The sequence below is a fragment of the Onychomys torridus genome, chromosome 10 (genome assembly GCF_903995425.1).
Source record: "Onychomys torridus chromosome 10, mOncTor1.1, whole genome shotgun sequence".
Taxonomy (NCBI): domain Eukaryota; kingdom Metazoa; phylum Chordata; class Mammalia; order Rodentia; family Cricetidae; genus Onychomys; species Onychomys torridus.
The window spans coordinates 53,334,333-53,345,287 of NC_050452.1; the positions used below are offsets into that span (position 1 = coordinate 53,334,333).

Consider the following 10,955-nt stretch of genomic DNA (forward strand, 5'->3'; position numbering starts at 1 on the left):
AGAAGATGTGGAACAATGGGAACTCTCCTCTACTGTTGATGGGAATGCAAGCTTGAACAGCCACTTTTAAAATCAATATGACACCTCCTTAAAATATTGGGAATCCATCTCCCCCAAGAAACAGCTATAGCACTCCTTGGCACGTACCCAAGGAATGCTCAATCATACCACAAGGGCATTTGCTCAGCTATGTTCATATCAGCATTATTTGTAATAGCCAGAACCTGGAAACAACCTAGATGCCCTTCAACTGAAGAATGGATAAAGAAAATATGGTACATATACACAATGGAGTACTACTCAGCAAAGAAAAATAATGACATCATGAGTTTTGCAGGCAAATGCATGGATCTAGAAAAAAATCATCCTGAGTGAGGTAACCCAGAATCAAAAAGTCAAACTTGGTATGTATTCATTCACTGTAGCATATTAGATGTAAAACAAAGATGACTAGACTGCTACAAAACTCCAGTGAGTCATAGAAAACAGGACCCTAGGAAAGACACAGATATTGCCCAGTGACAGAGAAATGGATGAGATCTACATGAACAACCTGGGCAGGAATGGGGGGAATGAAGGGCAAATTTCGAGGGAAAGAGAGCCTAGGGGAGCAGGAGATCCCAGCTGGATCAAGAACAGAAAGGGAGAACAATGAATAACGGACCATGATACATGAAGACCACATGAGAACAGGAATAAGCAAAGTGCTAGAGAGGTCCCCAGAAATCTACAATGATACATCCACTGTAGAATACTGGCAATGGTTGAGAGAGAGCTTGATCTGACCTAGTCTGGTGATCAGATGGCCAAACACCCTAAAAGTCGTGCTGGAACTCTCATCCGATAACTGATGGAAGTGGATGCAGAGATCCTCAGCAAGACCCCAGGTGGAGCTCCAGGAGTCCAATTGTGGAGAAAGAGGAGGGATTGTAATAGTGTGAATTGTTGAGAACAAGATTGTAAAAGCACAGGGACAAATTGCCAAACTAATGGAAACACATGAATTATGAACCAAAAGCTATGGAGCCCTCAACTGGATCAGGCTCTCTGGATAAGTGAGACAATTGAATAGCTTGAACTGTTTGGGAGGCAGGCACCCAGGCTGTGTGACTGGGACCTGTCCTTAGTGCATGAGCTGGCTGTTTGGAACCTTGGGCTTACACAGGGACACTTTGCTCAGCCTGGAAGGAGGGGAGTGGACCTGCCTGTACTGAATCCACCAGGTTGAATTGAATCCTCAATGGAGTCTTGGCCCAGGAGGAGATGGGAATGGTGGGGATGGGCTGTGGGTAAGATAAGGTCGGGCGCGGGAGTGGGGAGGACAGGGGAACCCATGGCTGGTGTGTAAAATTAAAATACAAATATAATAAATAAAAAAGGAGAAAAAAAGATTAGTGACAACTTGATACAATCTAAAATTACATTGGAGACTGGTGTCATGGCATGCTTGTGAAGAGCAATATTTGATTACATTAATTAAATAATATCATTAATAATATGAGTGTCACAATTCAGTGGATAATGTATAAATCAGTTTATAATATGTAAAATGTGACCAGAACACTAACATGTATTCCTTACTCTCTCTTTCCATATTATGGATGCCATGTGGCCAGTTTCTTTTAGCATCTGTCTCTTTGACTTCTCCACCAAATGGATTACATCTTAGAATTGGAAGCCAAATTAGTTCTTTTCTCCTTTAAATTGCTTTTGTGCGGGTGCTCTATCACAAAACAGAAAAGCAACTAAAACAATGACATTTCAATATTGAGGTTGTAAAGGAATTTCATACCAATTGCCATTTCACCATTTAAATATGATTCATGTTTTCCACATTGATAACTTTAACACATCAAGAAAGTACAGTACACCTTGGAAATTCTGAAATGTTGTTATTAAATACATAAATAACACAAACGAAAAACACAGAAAAGTATAATTATTGAGAGAAATGTAATTCTATGTTATTAAAACAAGCTAATTTTGGATTTCAAGGTAAAGCTTAAAACAATATTAGATTATAATTGGATTAGATTATTATAAGACTATGACACTTGGTTTTGCTCCAAACACTCATCACCATAGAAAACAAATCCTCATTTGCTCAGAGGGCATCAGGGAAAAGATGATGTGATAACTAACATGGGAATATCGAGCTATTTCCAGCTAAAGAAAGAATCCATACCCACTTACCCTAATTAGGAATGACCACTTCTGACAGCTTAATGTTGGATTTATGTGGCAAAACTATGAGAAATTAAGTTTCTGGTGTTTGAGATCCTCAGGCTTTGCTGCTTGATTATGCAATCCCTGACAAATATTACAATATATTAGAGGAAGACTATCAGTAACTAAATTAAAGAAGGATGTAGGAAAAAACTGCTGTACCCCATGATGACAAAAAATACATAATAAGATACTAAATTTCAAAAAATAGTAGGGTTCTTTGTCCTTATGGATAAAATGCTTCAAATCTAAGTATTCAATTGGGTATTCAATTGTCCAAACGCTCCAAGCATTACATAGTTCAGACTCATCTTAAATGTGATATGCAGCCAAAGGTGAACATATATTTGTGCTCTTTTCTGTCTCTAAGTCTAGAATGATAAAAATACAGGTATGCATCACAGTGAGTCATCTTAAAGTCTCCTAAGCTGGTCTGACAATTGAGACTGTCTTAGTTAGAAACTAAGACATGACTGTGTTCTGCATTCATATCTAGTATTGCCCCTACTTCTTGCCAAAAATATTATTTCTGACACTTAAATAAAACCTGACATCTTTCTTGTATTTTTTTCTATAAGTCTTGAAAATCATAAAATAAATCAGGATAAAGAGTAAGAGAAATAAATTGTTAATGGGAATAACATGAATGTTTCTTGGCAGTTCTGCACAGATAAAGTTTGGGAAATTTTGATATTTGAGGTAGATGTTTTCCCCAGTGCTTGGGCAAAGTACAATTAATTTTTCAACATTTATAATGTTTGTCTCATGTATATGTGTGTACCATGTGATACCAGTGCCTTCTGAGGTTGGAAAGAAAGCTATGGATTCGCTGGAAAGGAGTTAAAGGTGGTTGGCAGCCGTCATGTGACTATAGGTAATTGAATCCCAGTGCCCTGCAAGAGAAGTGAGTACTCTCAATCACTGAATCATCTTTCTGTTCCATAGCAAAGTATATTTGGCCTCAAATAATGAAGTTGTTCTCTTTACCAGTCACCTCTTGTCTCCATATTCTATGGCCTTTTGTTATTCTTAAAATAATGTGTATGTATTCTCAATGTGATATTAGTGTTAATTATGAAAACCATTACAGCAACATAATTAACCTAGTTTTTGAACTCTTATTTGGACTATCCATTATATTAAACTACTTATTTATCTAAATTATACTAGCAAACATGGTTGTATAACATGCAATTGTGAATGAGCATTACACATTTTAACAGTAAAATAATCGACTGTGAACAGACAAATATAAGGAATTATATAGTCTTTCTTGCAGATATTCTTTGAAGAAATCTCTTCTATTCTAATCATCACAGTCTACTGTAGAAATACCAGTATCCTGCTCATCTCAAGGAAATACATATCCCTCTCTGTTTTTATAGTGATTACTCATCTCCATGAACTGAATCTTTTCTCCTTTGTTTCTCCCCATAAGATGTGATCTTTTGGCATTTTGCAAATTAGGCCTCTAGAATTAAGATTAGACATTTACATGTCATTGGCCAAATCAGATAGAATTCTTACTTTTGTGACCTAACATTTATTAGAACAAAGTCAAGCTTAAATAGTTATATATCATCTATTGCCTCTTTTGTGGGTGATTCAGTCAGTGGCACATTAGAGTAATTGCAATAGAAATAAAGGACATACAAAACTCAAATACATACTTTAGGACTTTTATAGATGTCCTAGTTCATTCTGTCTGTCTACCTGTCTCTGTCTCTCTCAATCTCTCTCTCTCTCTCTCTCTCATATATTCATCTATCTATCATCTGTCCACCTCTCATCTATCTGTTTCTCTGTCTGTTAGCTATGTATTTATCTATGCATCTACATATCTATGTTTCATCTATGTCATCTATCAAGAATATAATCTATCATTTATCTATTTATCTATCTATAATCTACTATCAATCTACCTTCTATCTGTCATCTCTTCATTATCTATGTTTCATCTGTCTAATATGTCTACCTATTAAGCTATCATCTATATAATTCATCTATCTATCTATCTATCTATCTGTCTATCTATCTGTCTATCTATTTATCTATCCATCTATCTATCAGTCTATCATCTATCTATCATCTATCTATCATCTATGTATCTTTCATTCTATCAATCTATCTATCATCTATGTATCTTTCATTCTATCTATCTATCTATCATCTGTCTACCTATCATCTATCTGTCTATCTATCTACCATTTATCTAACTGTTTGCCTTAGTCAGGGCTTCTATTGCTGTGAAGAAATAACATAATAACAGCAAATATTTGAAGGATAACATTTAATTGGGGTGGATTATAGCTTCAGAGGTGTAGTAAATTGTCATCATTGTGGGATATGGTGGCATGCATGTGGACATGTGCTGGACAAGGAGCTGAGATATATACATCTGGATCTATAAGCAATAGGGTGTGAACTGTCACTCTAGGCATAGCTTGAACATAGGAGACCTCAAAACCTACCCCCACAGTGACACACTTTCTCCACATTTTCTTTGGGTTCTCATATGTTCAAGCTATGCCCAGTGTGGTACCCAGTCTCCTTCTCCCAGTGGAGAAAGATGTAGAACTCACGTGTCTTTCTCCAGTACCACATATGCCTTCCTATTGCCATATTTTTTTGCCATAATAATGATGGACTAAACCTCTGAATATATAAGACAGCCTCAATTAAATGTTTTCTTTTGTAGGAGTTGCCATGATAATGATGTCTCTTCATAGCAATAGAAACTCTAGATAATTGTGAAAACAGAAAATTGAGATTTGCTCTATAACAAAGCTTGAAATTATTTTGAAGTATAGTATCCATTCATTTTTCAATGGAAAATATATTACTATTTTTTCATTCATATGTATTTGTATGTTATGTTTTTAACTTCCTCCACCATGTAAAGAAATGCTATACATTAAAGGAAAAATAAAGGATCATGCCATTTAAATTTTTTTTATAATAGCTTCAATTTAAAATGTATTGTATCACTTAGATATTCTGCAACTATTGGAGACATGTAGTTGCATGAAACTTAGGTTATCCATTCATGGATATAATATTTGCACCAAATTATCTTCATAAAACTGTGTTCTTGAGTTCCAGGGTATGTTCCCCCACAACTCACAATGATTAACATTGAAAATTGAATTCACTAGTCATTTATTAATGCTAGATTTTGCTCTATTACATATATGTTAAAAATGTGTGAACTTAATGAATACTTGTCTCTACAGATGGCTATAATTTAATTTCCAGAAATTGAGGGTAGCCAAATGTTTTTTCTTCAAAACTCATTAGAAATTTTCCAAAAAGGCAACTTCTCAAATGCTCAAACTTCCCTTTCTTTATCTGAAGTGTAAATATCACATCAGTGCCTTTGCTGGTCTCCTTTATTTCAGTAAGTATTAGAAACTGTTGACTTGAGAAAAGTAGGCACCAGTTTTCATTTGAAAACCATCCAACCTGACACAAGAGATATCATTACAAACAGCTAGAGGAATGAATTTATTAAAAAAGGACCTTTGAAGTCTAGATTTTCTTCACATTCAAGGCATTATAGTGATTTATTCCCAACTTTATTCAGTAAGCATCTTAAATATTAATTTTCTTCATGTTTGTTGGACAGTCTTGCATACAAAGTTGATCAATATTTGGTTTCCTTTAAAGGAAGTAAATACTTAAAGATGTGAACAGAGAGAGAGAGAGGATCGTCTTTAAAATCATTCTGTGTTTATCTCTGGAAGATATTTTGTAGCGTCTCTGTTGCCTTTTTTAGTCTACACAAGCAAAGATTTGAAATTCAGTATATTTAATGGTTTTCTTTATACATCTTTATGAGGAATGATTCACATTTTGTAAGTTTCCAGTGGTCTCACTAAAATATTCTGAAAGACAACTTCCAACTTTTTAATTAAAAATTACATTGCTTATTTAGCACCAGGATCTCACAATGTTTCCATGGCTAGCTAGGAATGTGCAGATACCAGTGTGCCTTTACTTCCCTTGTGCTGGGATTAAAGGTGTGTGCCATCAGTAATGGGCAGAATCTTTTTTAAATGGGGGTAATGACATGTAGTCCTTCAATATGTAGCCCTAGCTGGCCTCAACACATTTATTTTTGTCTCAGCCCCATGAACGCTGGGATTATAAACTACATCACCATTTTTCAGTGAACAATTTATGCATGCATGCTGTGGTTATTTAGCTTGAGGTTTTGATTGGATCCCTAACAGTGGAAGTGTTGCTATCTCTTACTCTTTTGTCTGCTCCTGGAACCTATTTCTTCCTACTGGGTTGCCTTGTACAGGTTTCATACCAGGGCATATGGATAGTCTTATTTAATTCTGTTATGACAAGTTGCATTGATATTACTGGGAGGCCTGCTCATTTCTGAAGGTGAACAGAAGTGCATTGGATCTGGGGGAGAGGGAAGATGGAGGAACTGAGATGAATGGAGGTGTTGGGGGATTGGCAAAAGCAGCAGGTGAGAAAAGACAGGATGTTGTTGTTTGGATGCATTGTATGAGTGTAGACCTAGAGGATCTGTTGGTTTATGGTTTCTATTACATTTGGAAAACTTTTAGCCGTTACTATAACTTTTTTCTGCTTTCACCCTCTCTCTTCTTCTTGTACACAATTGTTTAACAACTTTATATTACTCTACAATAGCACCAATGCTCAGTTAAGTAATTCTAGTTTTTTTTTTCACTTTATACTTCATTTTCAGTAATTCTTACTTCCATGTTCAAGTTTTCTGATCCACCTCAGACAGCACCTAACTGATGCAGTACACTTTTTATCACAGTGTTTGTTTCAATATCTATACATGTCATAGAAATATTTTAAAAAATATTTTATTTCAGTTTTCACCATGAAAAATTGCATTGCTTATATGTTTTCTTCTTTAAAAATAATTTGATCAAATTTTTAAAGAGCAAGCATTGTCAAAGACTGTTGAACATTAATGTTTTCTCCTTTGGGTCCATGATTGCTTGGGTTATTGTTCTTAATGAGATATTAAATACTGTAATTATTTGCCATTAATTTATGTTAGAATTATACAATCATTTTTATTTACCATATCTGCAACATAATCCATTTATTGAATATCATTGACAACCCTTGACATCATACTTTATTAGGTAATTAAAAAATTTAAATAACTCAGATGAAAGAAGTTTTACTTTCATCATAACCCCATTAAAAGTCTTTTACTGTCAACCCATCCACTACATAAATCTTATTAATTTCATCAGAATTATATACCTTGAGGGCAAAGTTCTTTGTCATTATTCTTAACTATCTAATTAAGATTTCATCATTTGTTCAGTTCTTCCTTTTAACATTTTACCAATTGTACATGACTTGTGCATAAGCATGCGTTTATTTGGTCAATTGATACATACAGCATGTAAACCTAACCTTAGTTTGTCTATTCCATTCTTCCATAAGTGTCAAATAAGTATCTTGTCATAAAGACTTTCATGGATTATTCTGTAGGAAAAGAAAATTGGGTCCCTCCTGTGTACATACCCCATGCACTTGACTTATTGTCCTGTATTTTTATAGAATTTTAATGTCATATCAAATGATCTATCATGTATCTATCATCAATCTATGTATCCATTGCTTATATGACAATTTAGTTATCATATCTTCTCTCTTTCTCACTCTAAAGTGAGAATAATGCATTCTCAGTTAGCTAAGACTACAATTTCCGTTCATTTGTATCGTTTCCCAGGTGTATCATTCTTATAGTATATAGTCCATTGATAACTTTTATTTGTAATATTAATCCAATATTTCTAAAAATAATTCTGAACATGAGTTTTGAGGCAAAGTTTCTCATTGCACCTGGAACTTTTCTTTTCATCTATAATACTGTTAATTGAGAACCTAGCATCTTTTTTCTTTTTCCTTTTTAAAAATTTATATTTGTGTTTTAATTTTACACATCAGCCATGAGTTCCCCTGTCCTACCCCTTCCCACCACCGCCCCCACCTTCCCCCTATCCCTTCCCCTCCATTCCCATCTCCTCCAGGGCCAAGACTCCCCTGGGATCTTTTTTCCTTTAAGATGTGCATTAACACACATAGCTTTACATAGGTGTTGGGTCCTAATGCTTGTGCATCAAGTATTTTACCTGATGCTCCATTTCCCTGGATATTAAATCATAGATGTGTAGTTATTTATTATTTAGAATAAAATAAACATAGTTTTAATTATTGCTTTGCATTTGTAGGTGATTTGTAACCAAACTATTAAGCAACCAGTTACTGGGACTTCATTTCCATTAATTCTTGGGAAATACCAGAGAGAGATTATATCTTGTTCTTTGAAGGATTATAATACTTCCTTTATATTTTGATCCAAATTATCTAATTAATTATATTTAAAAAACAATGAGCTAACTAATGTTGGGCATAATGTAATTCATCTAAAAAGTCAATATTTCTAAGGGCGTAAGATAGAATTAAAACAACCTTGTCCTTGTTCGTCATCTATCTTTCCTATGATACTGTTAATGTTCCCTTTGTCAAAACATTTTCATAATTCTTTCAACACAGTTTCAGATGAGACATACATTTTTTAGCCAACTAGTATTTTTAACCTCAGTTTATACATGAAATATTCTATAAAATCTCTGAGCATAAGAGCTTTAAGAAGCATATTAAGTAACATTTAAGCTATTGTTTTAATATTAGTAGTGGTGTGATTCAATCAGAATAGGACCATGATTACATTGTATGCTAACCAACCTATTAACACCTGAATAAAGAGCTACCTTGGGACAATTATAAACTGCTCTTGATGGTAAAAGGGGAAAAAATGACATACTTACCTGTCACGGAATATTTTTTTAAGGTGTGTTACTTTTGTTTATGTTGCATTTGTTTAACTCTGTAAAGCTGTGATACTGTGCCTGTGTAAAACACCTGAAGGTCTAATAAAGAACTAGCCAGTAGCAAGGCAGAAGAAAGGATAGGCAGGGCTGGCAGGCAGAGAGAATATATAGAAGGAGAAATCTGGCAGAAGAGATCAAGGATCCAGGGAAGAAGAAGGACATCAGGGGCCAGCCACCCAGATACACAGCAAGCCACAGAGTAAGAGTCAGATTTACAGAAGTAAGAGAGTGGGAAAAGTCAAGAGACAAAAGGTAAATAGGATAATTTAAGTAAATAAAAGCTGGCAAAAAATAAGCCAAGTTAAGGCCAGACAAGCATTCATAAGTATTAATAAGCCTCTGTGTGCATTTACTTAGGAGCTGGGTGACAGGCCCCCCAAAAGAGTAAAAACAACCAACAACCCTTACCTGGAGATACCATGACAATGAAAATGGTTTTCCTAGTGCAAGGTTTATCCATGAACTCAAATTGCATTGACCCTTGTAATTTCTCCAAATGCTGGGAAATTTATTGCATAATTTATTGTAGTGGGGACCTCATTTGCACTCTTCTCTGAAAAGAAAGGAGAAGGAACAAAAGACAAAAAAACACAGATATTTTGAAGACAGTGTTAGCATAAAAGCTTTATGGTCATTAGAACATGAATTAAGTACTGTTGGACTCCAATAATATATAAAATTTTATTCTAAATCTTAAAAAATCAACAGGGAACAAAATAAAATTCATGTATTATTTACATCAAAAATGTATTCCAGGGTTCTAGAGAGGTGGCTCAGAAATTGAGAACACTTGTTCTTAAAGAGGACCTGGATTCAGTTCCCAACACCTATGTTGGGCAGCTTACAATGGCTTATAACTTTAGCTCTAGAGGGTCTAGTGTCTTCTTCTGGCCTCCAAAGACACTACACATACATGGTGCATATAAATGATGCAAACACTCATGCACATAAAAGAGTAATAAACACACAAACAGACACAGAGAGAGAAAAAAAAAGAGAGGGGGGATCAGATAGACAGGAAGAAAAACAAAGAAAGAGGAGGAAGAGAGAGAGGGAGGGAGGATGGAGAGAAGAAAGAAAGTTTTACATAGATAGATAGATAGATAGATAGATAGATAGATAGATAGATAGATAGATATAGATAGATATAGATAGATATAGATATATAATTATATAGATATGATAGATTGATTGATAGGTGAGAGAGCAAGTGAGAAAGAGAGAGAAGAGAAAGACCTATATGACAAAAATTTTAAGTCTCTGAAGAAAAAAATTGAGGGAGATATCAGAAAATGGAAAGATTTCCCATGTTCATGGATAGGTAGGATTAACATAGTAAAAATGGCAATCTCACCAAAATTAATCTACAGATACAATGCTATCACTATAAAAATACCAACACAATTCTTCACAGACCTGGGAAGAACAATACTCAACTATATAGAGAAAACAAAAAGCCCAGGTAGTTAAAACAGTCTTCTACAATATAGCAACTTCTGGAAGCATCAACATCCCTGACTTCAAGCTCTACTATACAGCTATAGTAATGAAAACAGCTTGATACTGGCATAAAAACTGACATACAGACCAATGTAATCTTATTGAAGACATTGACATTAATCCATACACCTATAAACAACTGATTTTTGACAAAGAAACCAAAACTATACAATGGGAAAAAGAAAGCATCTTCAACAAATTGTGCTAGCATAACTGGATGTCAACATGTAAATTTCAAATAAATACATCTCTATCTCCATGCACGAAACTCAAGCCCAAGTAGATCCAAGACAACATAAATCCAGGTATGCTGAACCTGATAGA

General features: G+C 34.7%; 1 non-coding gene across 1 annotated transcript; it reads left to right on the forward strand.

The window, feature by feature from the left end:
* The first annotated feature begins 9,531 nt into the window (after nt 1-9,531).
* On the forward strand, nt 9,532-9,687 carry LOC118592671. The gene has a single exon (XR_004946130.1). It is a non-coding gene; the product is annotated as a U1 spliceosomal RNA (small nuclear RNA).
* Nucleotides 9,688-10,955: the final 1,268 nt, after the last annotated feature.